Here is a 17874-nt window from a genome sequence, read left to right on the forward strand (position 1 = left end):
TCGGTGCAGTGTGCGGGCTTCTCATTGCGGTGGCTTCTCTTGTTGCGGAGCACGGGCTCTAGGCACGTGGTCTTCAGTAGTTGTGACACACAGGCTCAGTAGTTGTGGCTCGCCGGTTCTAGAGCGCAGGCTCAGTAGTTGTGGTGCATGGGCTTAGTTGCTTCACGGCATGTGGGATCTTCCCGGGCCAGGGCTCGAACCTGTGTCCCCTGCATTGGCAGGTGGATTCTTAACAACTGCGCCACCAGGGAAGCCCTATTTTACAGTTTTTATAAAACTGAGATCATACTACTTGGTAAACTATGTTTGGATAGAATATAATTTATTTTAGTTCATTCCTATTTGTCAGTTAAATTGTTTCCAAAGTTTTGATATTATAACATCTTGCTGGTATGGCAAGACTTTTACATAAATCTTCATGTTTAGAATTATTTCTTTATGATAAAGTTCCTAGAAATTGCCTTGAAAACTAAATTAAGGAGTGTTTATTATGTGCCGTAGACTGTGCTTAGAAAAATATAAAGAGATGGAGATATACAATCCTCATTACAAACCAATGATCTAGGTATCATGATTGTTATTTTTAGAGAGAAAGCTGAGGCACAACAAGAAATGAGTAAGAATACTTAGTTATTTGATCCAGGTCACAAAGCTGGAAAGCAGTAGAGCTGGATTTTGAACACATGTCTGTCAGCTGCATCTGCTCCAGAGCCTGGGCCCTTAACATGCTATCGTGATTCACTTTAAAAGAGAAGACAGATGAATTTGAGAAGAGTTTTAATAATAAATAAACCTCACATCATCAGTGGAGTAGACCCTGACCACTTGACAATTTCTATAGGAGACAAGACCATTCAAAAGCAATGGGTTTTTGTTAAGGTATTTGCTAGAAAAAAGAATTTGATGGGATAATTAATATTCTAATAGGATATACATTGTTCATTTCTGAGCTCTTTCTAAGAAAAGCAACTTTAGAAGCTAATTTAAATTTAGATTTAATTTGATTACAAATGATAACGTCTTCATGCTACTTTTAGTTTAGATTCCAAGGTATCTGGGTCAATGAAGGGATCATTTTGATGTCCTCATCTCAGACTGCTCACTTCCCTATGCTACACCTTAACTTCTGTTTTTTGTTAAACAGAGGGTGATACCCTTTGTCCGTTTCCTCAAAGAGATATGGACTATGGTCTTATGAGCTCTGTGAAAGAAGAGTGTGTGCAAGTGTGTGTGTGTTAGTAAGATACTGCTCTCCTTTTTCATATAAGCATGGATTTTTAATTTTTTTTATTTTTTAAAGTATTTGTTTATTTATTTATGGCTGTGTTGGGTCTTCGTTTCTGTGTGAGGGCTTTCTCTAGTTGTGGCAAGCGGGAGCCACTCTTCATCGCAGTGCACGGGCCTCTCACTATCACGGCCTCTCTTGCTGCGGAGCACAGGCTCCAGAAGCGCAGGCTCAGTAATTGTGGCTCATGGGCCCAGCTGCTCCGCGGCATGTGGGATCTTCCCAGACCAGGGCTCGAACCCATGTCCCCTGCATTGGCAGGCAGATTCTCAACCACTGCGCCACCAGGGAAGCCCCAAGCATGGATTTTTGGTATCTTAAATATTCAATAGTTTGAGAAATGTATAGTACAATTTAAGACATAATTACATTTTTAAGTGGGACTAAAGGAGGTAAGAAAAAGAAGGAAATCTTGTCTTGCTTCTGCACTAAAGAAATCTAATTTTAGTTCTTTAACATAGGGTATATAACACACCTAAAGAGGGTACAAATAAATAAAATGAGATAAATTAATGGAAAGTACAAGTTAGAAATGGTTGATATTATGTTACTAACATACGCATTCACAACTGACGTACTTGTTTCTAACTTCTTAATTAATTATTGTAACTTCTAAAGCAGTAGGGTTCAAATCAATGGCTGTTTACTGGACGCATGCTGTTAAAAATGCATCTTCAAACCAGAACTCATACATTGCCAGTGGGAGTGTAAATTGGTATAGCTAGTTTGGAAAACTGTTTGACAGTATTAACTAAATCTCACTGATATATACAGCCTGTCATCCAGTAATTCCACTCCTAAGAGAACAGGATACCTGCTTATGCCAGAACACTTAGAAATAGAGAAAAGCACAAAGAGAATAAAAATAAACTGTCATCCTAGTATGGAGATAACAGTTATTAACATTGTAAAGGAGAACCATATTTTACATACTGTTTTGTAGTAAGCTTATTTTATACATTAATGTATTGTGAACATATTTCCATTTAATAGATATTAAACAGTGTTTTAAAAGATCTGCCTATAATATTATAACATGGCTAAACCATAACATATTGTGCTTATGCTTACCATAATTTTGTCTTGTTAGATACTTGGGATATTTCTAATTTTTTCACTACATTTAAATAACATTGTAATGGACATTCTTATATGTAAATTTTTAGCAAATATTATTAGAATAAATTCTTAGAAGTTAAATTTCTGGTTCAAAAAGTATATACATTTTAATTATTTAGACATCAATTGCTAAAAATTATTGTAATTTATAATCCATTCAGCATGGTAAGATATTGTGCAATATCCACAATAGGCATAATTATTTTTTCTAATCTTTGTCAAATTTATAAATAAAAAAGAATTGCCTCTCATTCTAGCTTTACTTAATATGGTTGGACTTTTTATAGAATATTGGCTTTTTTTTTTTTTAGAATTCTCTGTTCATCTCCCTTGACTATTTTTCTGTTCTTCTGTCTTTCTTATTTGTTTGTAAGAATGCTTTATAAGGAGTAGCAACTGAAATTCTTTGTTTATGTTGTGGATTTTTTTTCTGCTTTATTACCAACTTTTCATATTTCAGACTCCTTTCCCAAACTAGCAAACTCTGATACTTCAGTGTGTCCCCTTGAGGAAGCAGAATTTAGGAGAAACTATCATCAGACAATTTGCATTAGGCACCTTTTTGGACTTTATTTCTTCTGTTTTCATTTCATGTCCCTTCTCTCCTGTTTTCTTTCCCTTTCCTTTACTTTTAGGGCATAATGGATATATATGAATTCATATTTGCAGAGAGGGAACATTCTTAAGTGGCTGCCAGGTGTCAGGTACTGTGCTGGACACTTCACTACATTAATTCATGTCATCCTTAAAACAATCCTAATGAAGTAGGTGTTCTTTCCTTCATTTTATAAGCTGAGGAAATCGAAGATCATTCAAATCACGTGTGCTTTCTTTCTGGTCTTCCGTTTGGCCTTCTTGATTTTACCCCAACCTTCTCCTTTTGAAGCCTTCTCCATCTTTGTTATGGCAGTTCCATCCTTCCAAGCTGCTCAGGCCAAAACTCTCAAAGTCCTCTTTGCTTTCTTTCCTTCACATTCCACATCCAGTCTGTGAGGAATGCCTGTCAGCTCATCACCGCCACCCTTATCTCCCTGGTCCAATCACTCTCCTCTCGCTCCTGGATTACTTCAATAGCCTTCTCATTGGTTTCTGCTTCAGCCCTTACCCCCTACTGTCTCTTGTCAACCCAGCAGTCAAAGTGGTCCTATCACAGTGTGTCAGAAGATGACACTTTTCTACACAAAACCCTCCAGTGGCTTCCAACTCACTCAGAGTAAGGGCCTCATTTGGCCTGTCACCCCTACTTCTTCTCTGACTTCCCCATTCTGCCACTCTGGCTTCTTGGTTGCTCCCAGAGCACTCAGGCATATTCCTGCCTCAGGGCTTTTGTACTTGCTGTACTTTCTGCTTCAAAAGTTGTCTGCCCAGATATCTTGTTTCCCAACCTCCTTCAGACCTTTGCTCAAATACCTCCAGAGGTTTTCTTTGATCACCTACTTAAAAGAACACCCCTCAAACTCCTTATGTCCCATCCCTGCCTAATATTTCTCCATAGCATTTCTTTCTTTCTTTCTTTTTTTTTTTTTAACATTTTTACAGGTGTATAAATGCTTTACAACGTTGTTTTAGTTTCTGCTGTATAACAAAGTGAGTCAGCTGTACGTAAACATATATCCCATATCCCCTCCCTCTTGCATCTCCCTCCCACCCTCCCTATCCCACCCCTCTAGGTGGTCACAAAGCACGGAGCTGATCTCCCTGTGCTACTCCATAGCATTTCTAATCATATTGCAGGCACATATTTTCTTTATCATCTGTCTCTCCCACCTGGAAGGTAAGCTCCATGAGGGCTAAGATTTTTACGTTTTTGTTCTCTGCTGTGTCCCCAACCCCTAGAAGAATGCCTAGCATGCAAAAAGCACTCAATCGATATTGGCTGAATAAATGATTGCCCCACACCCCAGTTGTTAGAACAGGTCCAGGTGACCTGCTGGGCAGAACTTCCCCGCTCCTACTCTTCTATCTCCCTGTCCTTCCCCAGTTTTTACTTAGGAGCCACCTGTCTTGCACTTGTTATAGGTGGAAGGCTGGTGAATGCTGAGTTACTCGCAGCAGGTGCATTCCTGCTGCTGTCATCAAATAGAGCAGTGGTGGTAGAGCAGGAAGTGTGAAGTTTGCATCCTCTGATTGCCATGGTTGCAAAAGAGAACCCGAAACTAGGTAAACTTGATTTTGGTTGTTTTCGGATGCCATTCATTGAGAATGGAGGAAGGAAGATACTTCCTCCAAAGGAGAATTTGGTGAGGCTCCAGCAGGATGCTGCTGCGGTAGGAAAAGCTCCACACCCGCCACACCCGCTCAGACTGCGGTTCACCTCAAGTTTCAGCCACACCAACCACAGGGCTCTGAAACTGCCAAGAGAGCCTCTAACCAAGAATTTGATTCCTCCTCCTGGATTTAAAGTTCAGAAAGCAGATCCTTGACTTTACCACCCAAGCATGCAAGAGGCGTGGAAGGCGGAGAAATGCGGAGGTTGAGATGGCAATACCAGCTTGGCAATATGCGAGGTCTCTGATGGAGGGCAGCCTGCAGACGCGGGGCCGGGCCGGCCGGGGTCCGAGGTCTGGGCTCTGGGAAGGACGGCGAAACACGAGGCAGAGCCAAGCGCCACCGCCATACCCGGGGTGGTAGGGAAACGTATTCCCAACCTGCTCTCCCATTTCCCGGGGAGAGTTGGGGAAATTTCTTTTTGCTGTAGAACTGTCCAATTAAAGAGTCCTCATTTTTAGGGGGAAAATTGCCAGTGAATTGTGACACGTACACCTATACTCGCAGGGTGCGTGCCGCGTGGAGCTGTCTTTCTCCACTCAGCAGAACTCAAGAAATGAGCCTTTTGGCCGGACCGTAAACGTGGTGTGCGTGTGTGTGTGTGTGTGTGTGTGTGTTCGTGAAGGGGTGTAGTTCCAGCGACAGGCGAGTCCCCAGGGGCGAGGTGTCCTCCATTCCGCGGGGTTTAAGTTTCGGTGGAAATTTTCCCTCAGAGGCTCCGCCTCCTTCACCTTGGCAACGGGCGCCGGGGTGGCCGCGCAGCCGAGCCCGCCCCCCCCGCGCACCTGGCGGCCGCCCCTCCGGGGGAGGGGGCGGGGCTGGCGGCGAGGGCAGGGTAGGGGCCGGACGCGAGCTCCCCTGGGCCGGCCAGGCAGGTTGGGCCCCGCCTCGGCTCGGGCCCCGCCCGCGCTCCCCCGAAGGCGCGGGTTGGGGGGCGGGGGAGCCCAGGAGCGGCGCGGCTCTGCCACCGGCTGACGCACCGTCGGAAAGTTGCGCTCGGACCTTCTCCCACCTCGTACTTTCTTCCCGGGACGCCGCTGTAGACTTGGAGCTGGGTGGGGAGGACCCGGGCCGAGGCGTGAGCAGAGCGGACTGTCCCGGTCTCGGCGAGGAGCCCGCTGCCCCTTACTCGCGGTGCCCAGCGCGGTGGTGGCACAAACTTTCTGGACTGTCCCCGGACAGTCCTGGCGAGTCCCGCTCCGGGCCGGGAGGAGGAGGCGCGGCCGCTGACAGGTACGTGGCGTGCGGATCTGAGATTTGCGCTTGAGGGATTCTTTTATTTTAGGGGTTATGGGAAGGCGGAGAGCAGAAGTATCCCTTGCCTGCGTTCTCCAACTGGGCGGGAGGAGCAGGAATTGTGAGGGGGGCCGCCCGCTGGGAATATCCCAAACAAGATCGCTGTGTCGGGCAGAGGCACGGCGGGGAGGAGGGGGCTCCCAGAGCTGCTGGACCGGGCGTTACTCGGTGACTGATCCCGGGGGAGAAAGAGCCAGCTTGTTTTGACGGAGAAGGATGACACCTGGGCTCTCCACCCTTTTCTTGGTTCTTGGGGCCAGAGAGCCGGATCCTACCGGAGGAACAGGCAAAGGCGAAGAGATCTGGGGCTCAGTTTTCCTCTCCCAACCTCCTCGCTTTCACACAAGAGGCAGAGGCGGTGCCACTCTAAGGATTGCAGCGCTTTCCTGGTGTTAGGATTTACTTTTTGGGTGGCTCTTGCTCAGTTTCGTCAAGTTGTCTAATGAAACTGCGTTCAAGTCGTGGTTGTTATTGATGGTGATGCTGGTATGTGTGTGCGTGCGTGCGTGCGTGTGTGTGTGTCCTGCTCCGACCTTAACAAAGGTCCCTTGTTAATGCCACTTCTGGTAGGGAGTGGAACTAACTGCTGCCCTATCTCAAGCCCAGCCAGAGAGAGGTGTTGGTGGCAGCGGTAGCCTTGTTTGCTTGGGACTTTGGGAATCACGTGGGCAGTTCTGATGAATTAGCCCAGCTCTGTCCCACCCACTTGGATCCATCCATTCTTAATAGACCTGGTTTATGTTAATCCCAGACTCCTAATTTATTCGGGTTTAGTAAGAATGGATGGATCCAAGTGGGTGAGACAGAGCTGGACTAATACACACTGCTATCTGTAAAATAGATATTCAACAAGGACTGTATAGCACAGGGAACTCTACTCAATATTCTGTAATAACCTAAATGGGAAAAGAATCTGAAAAAGAATAGATGTATGCATTTGTATAACTGAATCACTTTGCTGTACACCTGAAACTAACAACGTTGTAAATCAACTATACTCCAATATAAAAAAAAAAAAAAAAAAAAAATAGACCCGGCTTCCACCATTCAGCAGGTGCTGCAGCCTTAGGCATCCCAGGGTGGGGAGTATTCCCGTGGAAGGAAGGAGCCCAAAACAGAGGAGAGACAGCCCTGGGGAGGAGTAGTAAACAATGCACACCATTTGTTGCTTCCCTGTAGATTGGGCCCACTCCCTGCCTTCTCTGGCAGGGCCCTACTATCAAATTCATCTCATTAGAAAGTCAGCTGCTCTCTGCTAATAGCCACAGCAGCCCTGATGAAATTATGTAGGTCATTGAAAAATAATTCCTGCTTAATCACCTTTATCCTGTTGATTAGCGAGAGAAAAGATTTCCTCTCCTTAATGTACCATGCCTGGTCAGCAGGGTCACCTGCCTGACCTCAAGTTCACTTGTACACCTGGCACTAGACAGGATGTTTTCCCTGAAACTGCCCAAACGTAGCGTACCACAGGCCAAGACCACATCTGGAGAAGTTTAGTGGTCTTCTCTGGACAGAAATTGAGCAGGAGATTCAGTCCATAAATTTACTTTTTAGTGCAGCATATTTGTTGGCTTTAGATAACTTTTCAGATAATTAAAGGCTGGTTTCTTTTAGTTCCAGTTAACCCCTTTCTGCACAGCTCATAGAATTGTTTCCATGCTTGTCTTGAAATAAATTAAGTTTGGGGTCCCATTTGTCATTTGACCTGTAGCTTTAGGAACAGGATTAAACTGTGTGGGGCATGTGGAAAAGACAAGAGAAACCGAGTATCACTGAACTAGATTCAGAGAGAGATTTAGAGTGGTCTCATAATCTAGACCTGTCTCCCCAGCTAGCTTCCTACTTGCCTCTAAATAGAGACACTATGGTTGTATCACTTTCAATGTAGGCCTTTGAAGACCAGAAATGAGAGGACTGTTTTACCGTAGTGTCGGTGATACATTGCTGGACGGTTCTTCATGATAACTTCCAAATTTGGTCCAAAACACTTTCTCTGTAAAGTTCTTTCTAATGTAATAGGAAGCCAATAGATTATGTCTGCAAATCAAAAAGCAGATGTACAAATTATGTTGAAATATAGAGGTACATATTAGAAGAAGCCTGAGGAGTGACTTTTGAAATTATGTTCTTGTATTACTTTTTTTTTTTTTGGTATTACTTTTATTTTTATTTATTTTTAAAAAAATATTTACTTATTTGGCTGCATCAGGTCTTGGTTGCAGCATGTGAGATTTTTCGTTGCAGCACACGGGCTTCTCTCTAGTTGTGGCACATGTGCTCTAGAGCGCGTGGGCTCAGTAGTTGTGGTGCGTGGGCTTAGTTGCTCCACAGTATGTGGGATCTCAAACCCGGATCCCCTGCGTTGGAAGGTGGATTCTTAACCGCTGGACCACCAGGGAAGTCCCCTTGTATTACTTTTATAAAGAAAATTTGATAAGGAAGCTCTCTCTCTCTGCAAATATAAAACAACTGCTTTCTCTGATCCCTGCTGAGATGCTCGATCTTTGTTCTGTGTGCATTTGTCTCATAGGGCAATACATAGACCCTTTGAAGAGCTGGACCCTCAGATTCTGGCCTTTGAACACGATTTACATCTATTTCACTCTTACTCTCAGTGACTTCTGACTCTTAGTTTTTATTTATTTATTTAAAAAATTTATTTATTTAATTTATTTTTGGCTGCGTTGGGTCTTTTTTGCTGCACGGGCTCAGTAGTTGTGGTGCACGGGCTCAGTAGTTGTGGCTCGCGGGCTTAGTTGCTCCACAGCATGTGGGGTCTTCCCAGACCAGGGCTCGAACCCGGGTCCCCTGTGTTGGCAGGCGGATTCTTAACCACTGCACCACCAGGGAAGCCCCTGACTCTTAGTTTTTAGTCTACATAGGAGAACAGTGCTCAAGAGTGACCAATAACTTCAGGTACTTCATTTATAGGGATCTCTTAGTGAAGACAATAACGGAAAGTAACATTTTTATAGTGCTTTATGAGTAACAAAGTGCTTTCACAGGTACCGTATTTGTGCTTTGTGATTTAACCATTTTGTAGTTGGTGTATTATATTCAGCTTACACAGGAGGAAAATAGATGAGATGCAGAGAAAATAAGGAACTTTTAGGTGCATACTTTGTTCCTGTATGTGGTGGACTCAGACCCGAATGCAGGACTTTTCTGATTTAGAGGCCAGGCTTTTAATTTTTTCTCTGCTACATTTTGTGCAGTGTTTAGATGTGCAGTGTTTAGAATGGGACCTTATTTCTCATTAATCAAAATGAGCGCTCACTGGGGACAGGACTATATAGAAACACGTACTTATACATGTGTGTACATGCATATAATCTTTATATCCTTTGCGTCTCAACAGTGTAGCTGCACCCCAGGAGGTGGGACAGGTGATAAATGCCCCAATAGTTGCCATAAGGAACTTTTGGTAGGGTCTAAAATTGAGAAAAATCAGAAAATAGTGATCTAAATGTGTGATTTACAAATATGGAAGTAATTACTAGAAGAAACATCTAAAAGAATTGAAGGGGCTTCTTTTGGAGAGTGGAACTCAAGGGTGAGGAGGAGCCAGGAAGGCGTCTGCTGTTTTGGGCCAGGTACCTTATAACCTTATACCTTATATTTTATGCTATGTACATGTGTGTGTATATATATATGTATATGTATATATATATATTTAAGATATCCTTTGGCAAGGAAAGAGTAAAGCTTTGTTTTCAGGATTTTAGAGCCGAAAGGGACCACAGAGATTGTTTATTCTCCGTCCTTTGCTTTTACAGGTGAGGAAATTGTGGTAGAGGAGTTTAATTGTTTTGCCAAGGTCACATGACTGTGGAGACACCCCTCTCCCAGCACAGGTTCACACCCTTCCCCAGGCAGGTGGAAATTTCCCCCATGCTTGTGATTCCTCAGTTACCTTTCCAGGCACTGCTCTCTTGTCCTTTCCATCTAGTTTTTACAATGTTTGAATAGGTTACAGGGCTGCGGATTCAAAAGTAGGTAGCTGTCTCTAATTCCTCATATTTCCATTATGAAAATGCTTCAAATAGTTTCAGAGTCTGCAGAATCCTTTTTTTTTTGGTTAATTCTGAAATAACTTAGAGAAACCTTTGCAGTTTGTTTGCAACTGTTCAGGAACTGACAGTGTTGAATTTGATAAATACTGGAGTTTGGCCTAAACTTTTATCCCTAGAAGCTATTACTAACGGGAGATGGTAAGGGGCCCTTCCAATGTCTATGTGTGTTGCTCAGTTTTGAAATTCTGAGAATAAGGAAACAACTGTCTTCCAAAAGAGAGGTAGAGGCAGATAATATTGTAGAGCTATAATAGAAAAGTTTTTAACACCCTAAGATTTCCCTTTTCTTTATACATAAAGTTTTTTCCTACTTCCCCTCCAATTATATCACTAACTTAAAATAAAACTTTATTTTTTCTGATTATACACACAGTACATATTATTCAACATTCAAACATCATAGAAATACGTAATGTTGAAAGATAAAGTGTGCTGTGATCTTGTATTCTAGAGAAACTTCCCCCAAATTTCCCTGTATTAAAATATATTTATTATTGTGATCGTTAATAACAAGTGGGATGATATAAAACAACTTTCAACTTCGTTTTTATTTTTAACTTAATAGGTGTTTAAAATGTTCCCATGACCCTACATACAGATCATACTGTATAGTATTGCATGACAGGTTATTTAAACAGTTTCCTATTGTTGGAAATTTGGGTTGTTTCCCATTTTTCTATAGTAAGACTAGTGCTTTAGAGAACACCCTTTAAAGTCTGTCTTTGTACACTTGTGGAGGAAAGGTTTGTGAAAGAGTCAGAGGTATGAAAATGCTAAATTCCTGTAATTTACACTTCCTCTAATAGTGTCCCTACATTTTAAATTATATTAATAGCTTTTTGTTTTGAATGTATTGGACTGAAGGTAGAAATTATTATTACATGACCCGACTGTGAAACACAAGGTTGTAGTAACAGAAGGCGCTGAGCTTTTAGGTAAGGCTTACCTCATTTCTTCACATGTCAGGTTCTTTTTGGTTTTAATGTTTTCCCCAAGAGAACATAGTAATCGATAACAGCTATAAAAATACTCTGCAGTTGTCGGATGAGCTGCTAATTATTTTTTATGGAGCATAGTTTAAAAACAATTTTTTTTAAGAACATTATTCTAGGACATGCTATTAAGGAGTTCAGAGAATCCACCAGGTTTTGCAGAATGCACAGTGAGTGTATTTTAGCTCCTCTTCTTGTATGAAAATTTACCTCTGTTGAAATATTGGTCATGGGTCAATTTTAAGATCTTTAGGCCTATAGAAAGTCCCAAGAACTGATTTCACTCATCTGTGTGTGGCAAATGTGAAATATGATACTTTGGCTAAATTTCACGACCCAGGCTCATTGAAGGAGGAACATTTCAGAAATTCCTGTGGCAAAGTTTTTATTGACCATCTTAGAGAGTTGATTAATATTTTCATCGAGTCCAAGCTTTGTTCATAACCATTCAGTTAGAAGATTATGTTGCATTCCTCAAGATGAGTATCTTCTGTTTTGTTTGTGTTCATGGAACTTGTACTTGGAGTTCATTCATGATTTTCTTTGTAATATATCAGAATAAGTATAAAAGTATCTTAACAAATATAAATATCTGTACAATATGAACATATACACACCCTATGTGTATAGATACATGACATATATATACAAGTGTGTATTTATGCATAAGTGATATAAGCTATACTGTAAAAATATGATCATCAGGACTTCCCTGGTGGTTGAGTGGTTAAGACTCTGCCCTTCCACTGCAGGGTGCATGGGTTTGGTCCCTGGTTGGGGAACTAAGATCCTGCATGCCACATGGCGCAGCCAAAAAAAAAAAAAAAAAAAAAGATCATCAGTAGGTCATTTAGCATGAATACTTTGTGCATCCTCAAAATGAAGATGATGCTGCCCATATTTATTGTATTAGGAAAAATGTTTCTTGATATTTTTTGTATGAAAAATTCTTTTGTAAAAAAAGAATTTCTTAGGATACAAGAGAAACTTCATTGTTTGTATATAGTTCTTTTGATTTTTTTTTCGTGGGAAGATGCAACATACCTTATGTATTAGTCTTGGTTACTGCCTGTTCTCTAACATTGTCACTTTTTTGGTAAGTTGAATATTTAAAATCTCTCCTGTTTGTGTATATTGCAGACTGTTTACACTTTGGCTTATTTTAAGCAAGATGCAGTAATTTAAATGCTTATGAAAAATGTGACAATAGGACTTTCATCAACCTTGATTTGCTTCAGGAAATACCAGATAACCTGCTGTTTACCTGAGTTGTATTAGAAACTTAATGGTTAATGCTAATCTCTTATCAGCTTGATGAAGTTTGACCTTCTCTCAATTTCCTCCTTGTTCTTCTCCACTGGGTTCCTGTTGAAGACGTTGTGTGTCTGATTTGGAAAGTGGACCCTACAGTTGCTCTTGATGAATCAGCGTGTAAGTTGTGTTTAGGTGTCTGCAGGCTGGTTGGGTTGCGTCCTGCCTTTTTTCCCTCTAAAGTAATCCCACCTCTTGATCATGTTTTAGGATTAGTTTGCCACCTAGGAGTGGTCATTCCTCCCCAGTGAATCACAAAAACGAGTCGGTCTGATGAGGCTTCCTGACTCAAGACTGACGGATTCAACCTGCTGTCCTGCGGGCTTCTGTCAGGATGGGCACGCCAGAAGCAAGGCTCTCAACTTGGCTCCCTTCCCTACGTGGGTAATCCCTAAATCCGCGTCCTCATTGCTGACCTTTGGAACCCTCTGCTGGCTTCTCCAGTCCTGCTGCATAGAGTCTCCATTTCGACCCTGACATCAGAGTAAACTGTAGGGTCACACGAGTAGCTCCTCTTAATCACCTAGCAGAGTACCTTATTTTCAATAGAATCCTGTACGTGTTTGTCGTTGATGGTCTGCCTCTTGTTATCACATGGGCAATTATAATATTTTTTTTACCGTGTTTTTGTTTCCAGTTTTTCTTTCTGTAATCCGTTTTCATGCCACAATCAGTTTGACTTTATAAAGTATAGCTTTGCTTATGTCTCTGATCATGGTCCTTGTTGCCTACTGGGTAATGACTCAGTTCAAGCTGTGATGGTTAAATTTAGGTACCCACGTGACTGGGCCACAGGGTGCCCAGAGATTTGGTTAAACATTATTCTGGGTGCGTCTGTGAGGGTGTTTCTGGAGGAGATTAACACTGGAGTTGGTAGACTGAGTAAAGCAGATGGCCTTTCCATTGTCGGTGGGCGTCATTCAATCCATTGAAGACCTGAATTGAACAGAAAGGCTAAGTAAGGGAGAATTCGCTCACCTTGCCTGTTTTTGAGCTAGGGCATCCATCTTCTGTGCCTTTGGCCTCAAACTTGGACTTGAACTATATTATCAGCTGTCCTACTTCTCTGGCTTGCCGAGTGCAGACCTTGGGACTTCTCAGCCTTCATAATTGCATGAGCCAATTCCTTATAATAAACCTTTCTATCTGTCTCTCTCTCTATATACACACACACATCTCCTTTATATATACGTCTCCTGTTGGTTCTGTGTCTCTGGAGATCCCTGAGTAATACTCAAGGCATCTATGATCTGGTGCCCTGTTTAGATCCTCTGCTCTGGCTGCTGTGCTGATCTGTTCCTCATTCCTGAGCACACCTGCCTATTCCTTTTTTGCCATCTTGCTGGGACCAGTCCTTCCTCTTTCCAATTATTTCAGTGATGTGAATTCTTCAAAGCCCAGTTCAGAGCCTGTGTCCTCCTTTAAGCCTTTCTTGGCTATCTTTTCCTGTAGCAATTTCCTGGCATCTGAATCTCTGTACTGAAATTTTAGGAATTTAGTCATTTGATGCTTTCTAGTGTTATCTTTTGTGTAATTATTCTTCTTCCCAATTATATTATAAACTCCATTAGGACTCGGATCAAGCTCTACACTCCAAACCCTCCACTGTTCTTGGTTTTGGTTCACATTGTAGGTGGCCACTGAGTGTTTACTGCTTTTGGCATGGACATATATACACTACCAAACATAAAATAGCTAGCTAGTGGGAAGCAACCACATAGCACAGGGAGATCAGCTCGGTGCTTTGTGACCACCTAGAGGGGTGGGATAGGGAGGGTGGGAGGGAGGGAGATGCAAGAAGGAAGAGATATGGGAACATATGTATATGTATAACTGATTCACTTTGTTATAAAGCAGAAACTAACACACCATTGTAAAGCAATTATACTCCAATAAAGACGTTAAAAAAAAAAAAAGGCACTAAGCTCTACCAAGGAAGGAAAGGCAAGTGTACGGTGTGTGTGCTCAGTCCTCCATCTTGAACTCATGGAAGAAATGTCTAGTTCATTGCCCACAGGACCCAGAACTCTTTATCAATGCAGGGCTCCAGAAGGACTCTGCCAGCTGTTTGGGGTTGTTACTAGAAATGAAACTTATATATCATCCTCGACCTAGAGCCAACTATTCCTAAGAAAAAATTGTCATATTTAAAGTCCTGTTGAATTAGCCCTTTCCTGAGGCACTGCTTTGCACCTATTTTTGCTCTCATCTGCTTTGCTCTTGTCTCTTATAATTCCCTTTGCTCTGCCTCTGGCTAAGTTGTTTCATATCTTCCTCTGTAAATATGTTACCTAGCCTGTTGGTGTCAATAATTTTGAACAAGGGTGAAGAAGACGAAGTATGGAAAATGAGCTGTATGTTCCTAGGCAATTTGGATTTGTCAAATTTTATGCACGTTTCATTCAAGCTCTGTTTGATTTTCCTCATTTCTCCTGCAATTGAATGTAGTTTTTTAAAAAAAGTTATTTTATTTATTTATCTTTGGTTGCGTTGGGTCTTCGTTGCTGCACGCGGGCTTTCTCTAGTTGCAGCCAGCAGGGCTACCCTTCATTGTGGTGCGCAGGCTTCTCATTGCGGTGGCTTCTCTTGTTGCGGAGCATGGGCTCTAGGCGCACAGGTTTCAGTAGTTGTGGCTCGAGGGCTCAGTAGTTGTGGCTCGCGGGCTCTAAAGCGCAGGCTCAGTAGCTGTGGCGCCCGGGCTTAGTTGCTCCATGGCATGTGGGATCTTCCTGGACCAGGGATCAAACCCGTGTCCCCTGCATTGGCAGGCAGATTCTTAACCACTGCACCACCAGGGAAGTCCCTTGAATGTCGTTTTTGAGGAACATCATTGGAAATCTGACTCATTATGCTCTTTGACACGCCTTTTAATCTGAGAGTATTGCAAATCCTCTGCACTTTCCATCCCCCTTCCCCTGCTCTCCTGCACTTATATTCTAACATATTACAATTTACTTATTTATTATGCGTATTGTTTATCAGCTGTCTCCCCGAATAAGAACATAAAACTCCACGAAGGGCAGGGATCTTGGCTGAATTAGTTTTGACTGTCTTTGGCTCTGTGTCCCAAGACGTAGACCAGTGCCTGCCTTCCAGTAAGTGTGTGTTGAACTGAGTGGGCGTTTGCTAACTTGAAACTTTCCACCACCACATCCCCTTTTTTGCCTAGGCTTTCTGTTGAATCCTCTGGGCTCTCTCTTTCTTTTTTCCTCCTTCTATTTGGACCTAGTTAGTTCTTTCAAACCCTACGCCTACCTATTCCCCAGGTCTTTGCCTTTGTAACAGCCACATCACTAGCAGGGGTAATTTAGAGTCACAAAGCACTATCACATACACGGTCTCATCTGAAGTGTTTTTGAGTCTGTGATGGCGATGAATTCTTTAGGGCCTGTCTTTCACCAGAGTATGCAAGTTAGCAAAGTCTCGTCCCATCAGGGGATGCAGCCATTCTTCAGTGTGTGCTAGGCATACCCTCCCCTTGGCTGTGCTGTTGCCAAATTATAAATAAGGAGCATGCCTCTTTGATAGCAGCTTCTGGCCTTCTAGGAACAATCATTCTGTTTCCCAGAAGAATGTATGTATGGTATAAGGCCCTCAAGTAAAGTGGTAAAAATGAGAAAGGAAAAAAGAGAAACAGACAACCACCAACACATTTATGGGACACTTTTCAATGGAAAGTACTTGGCTAGATGCTGAAAAACTATTATTGCCTCAAAGTTATTTTGATAGCGGGAATTCCATGTTGATGTGTCCAGCAGGAATTGGAGACGCAAGCATGGAATTGAAAACCTTGGCCTGAAGGATGCAGATCATGTAGAGATGAGAGCCGGTGGCTTTTAGGTTCTCCACCAGAAAATTGCTGTTCCTGTCCTCCTGGCCCCCGTCGTTGCTGAGCTAAGAAGACGGAGCCATTTTCTTCCTCAAGGGCTTCTGTTCTTGCCTCCAAGCCATGGGAGTGCTCAATAACATTAGTGTCTAATGATGACACAGGAATATTCCTGTGAGCAATTGCAGAGCTGAAGGCGTGTTACACGTTGACAGGTGCTCACAAATCTCCTTTTGCTGTTTTGAAATATCACTGCCAGGGGAGTTGTATACATCTTGTTCTGGCAGAGTGGTCTTAAATAAATATTCATTCCTTTTACCTATTACTTTAAGAGAAATGCCAGCGTTTCATCTTCAGGCTGCCAGTAGCAATGTTGGAGAAATGGTATTATAACTTTTTCAAGATACTTATTTTCATATAGCACATTTATTTATACATTCATATATTAATGTTATTCTTAATGATGAAGGGACCTGCACTTTGAGGTTAGTGGAAAATCAGGGGTTAAATGGAGGTCTTTGATCAGTTACAGTCTCTGGTAAATTAATTAAAAGTTTCTATCATTGTTGGAGGCAACATGGGTGAGGTGGGAAGAGGATGAACTTTGGATGCAAATCTGGTTCAAATCCCTGCTTAACTATTTAATAAATGTGTATCTTTGCACCAGTTACTTTCCTATGATGAACCTCAGCTTCTTTATCTTTAAGTGGAAATAATAATGCCCATCCCAGGAGGTTTCCGTGAGGGTTAAATAAGATAACTCATGTGAAGTGCTTACCATGGAAGTAATAATCAATACATGGTAATTGTTATTTATTACTGAAGCTCTATTAGCACTATTCTAAGGATTGTTTGGGGGTCTTTCAAAAGGTATGTAAGATATATGTCTGCAAGGCCACAAAAGATGGTGACAGATATGTATTTGACACACAAAAAAATCAGGACAGCATGTGATGAAGTGTTATTTGTATAGAAAGTAAGTGCAAGAAACCAGGAAGGTAGAGGTCACTGTAGTCATAGGCTTCAAGAATCATGGTGGGGGTCATATTAGGATTCCTTTGGTTGTAAATTTTAGAAATTTAAACTGTACGGAAAGGGAATTTATTGGTTCATATGGTCAAAGGTATGGGAGAAGTGAAGGTGGTCTTGGAAACCAAAACTGAAAACTCCTCTACCACCAAGACTCTCTGTGTCTTATCCCTACTTCTCTCTGAGTCAGTTTCCTCCACGTGGCTGGGGGCATGACTGCCAGAAAGGCAAGGATCACCCAGAAGGAGGGCCTGACTTTCTTTTAGTCTACATCTCAAAATCCCAGGAATGCCTCTGGTCGACTTCGCATGGGTGACACCCTTTTCCGTGTGGCCAGGGGCACAAATTATTTGGTAACTGGCAGCCCCATCTAGAAATACATATCCATAGTTAGGAACGGGAGAAGGAACAGTCTCCTGACAGAAGGATTGTGTCATTCATAGAAGAAAGGAGGGTGCTGGATGGAGGAGCAGGAGGCGTGTTTACCTTTGAGGGGGAAGAGGACAGCTTGAGCTGGTTGCAGGGTTAGAGGCAGGTGTGTAGAGCACTGAACCAAAGGCACAGAGTCCAGAATGAGAAGATGGGTTGTATTAGTGAAACAGGATCAGATAGACTCAGAGTGAGTGGTTTGAAGGGGTTGGTTGAGGAGTTTGGACTGATCTGACGGGCATA

The 17874-nt window shown here is 42.4% G+C and overlaps 1 protein-coding gene across 3 annotated transcripts in view; it reads left to right on the forward strand.

Moving 5' to 3' along the window:
• Positions 1-5520: 5520 nt before the first annotated feature.
• FAM160A1 (family with sequence similarity 160 member A1) overlaps positions 5521-17874 on the forward strand; it is a 264481-nt gene continuing 252127 nt past the window's right edge. For all 3 annotated transcript variants that reach the window (XM_036852349.1, XM_036852351.1, XM_036852352.1), the window contains exon 1: positions 5521-5905. The gene's annotated coding sequence lies outside the window, so the exon portion shown is untranslated. The remainder of the gene's footprint in view (positions 5906-17874) is intronic.

The sequence above is a fragment of the Balaenoptera musculus genome, chromosome 5 (assembly GCF_009873245.2).
Source record: "Balaenoptera musculus isolate JJ_BM4_2016_0621 chromosome 5, mBalMus1.pri.v3, whole genome shotgun sequence".
In the NCBI taxonomy this organism is placed as follows: domain Eukaryota; kingdom Metazoa; phylum Chordata; class Mammalia; order Artiodactyla; family Balaenopteridae; genus Balaenoptera; species Balaenoptera musculus.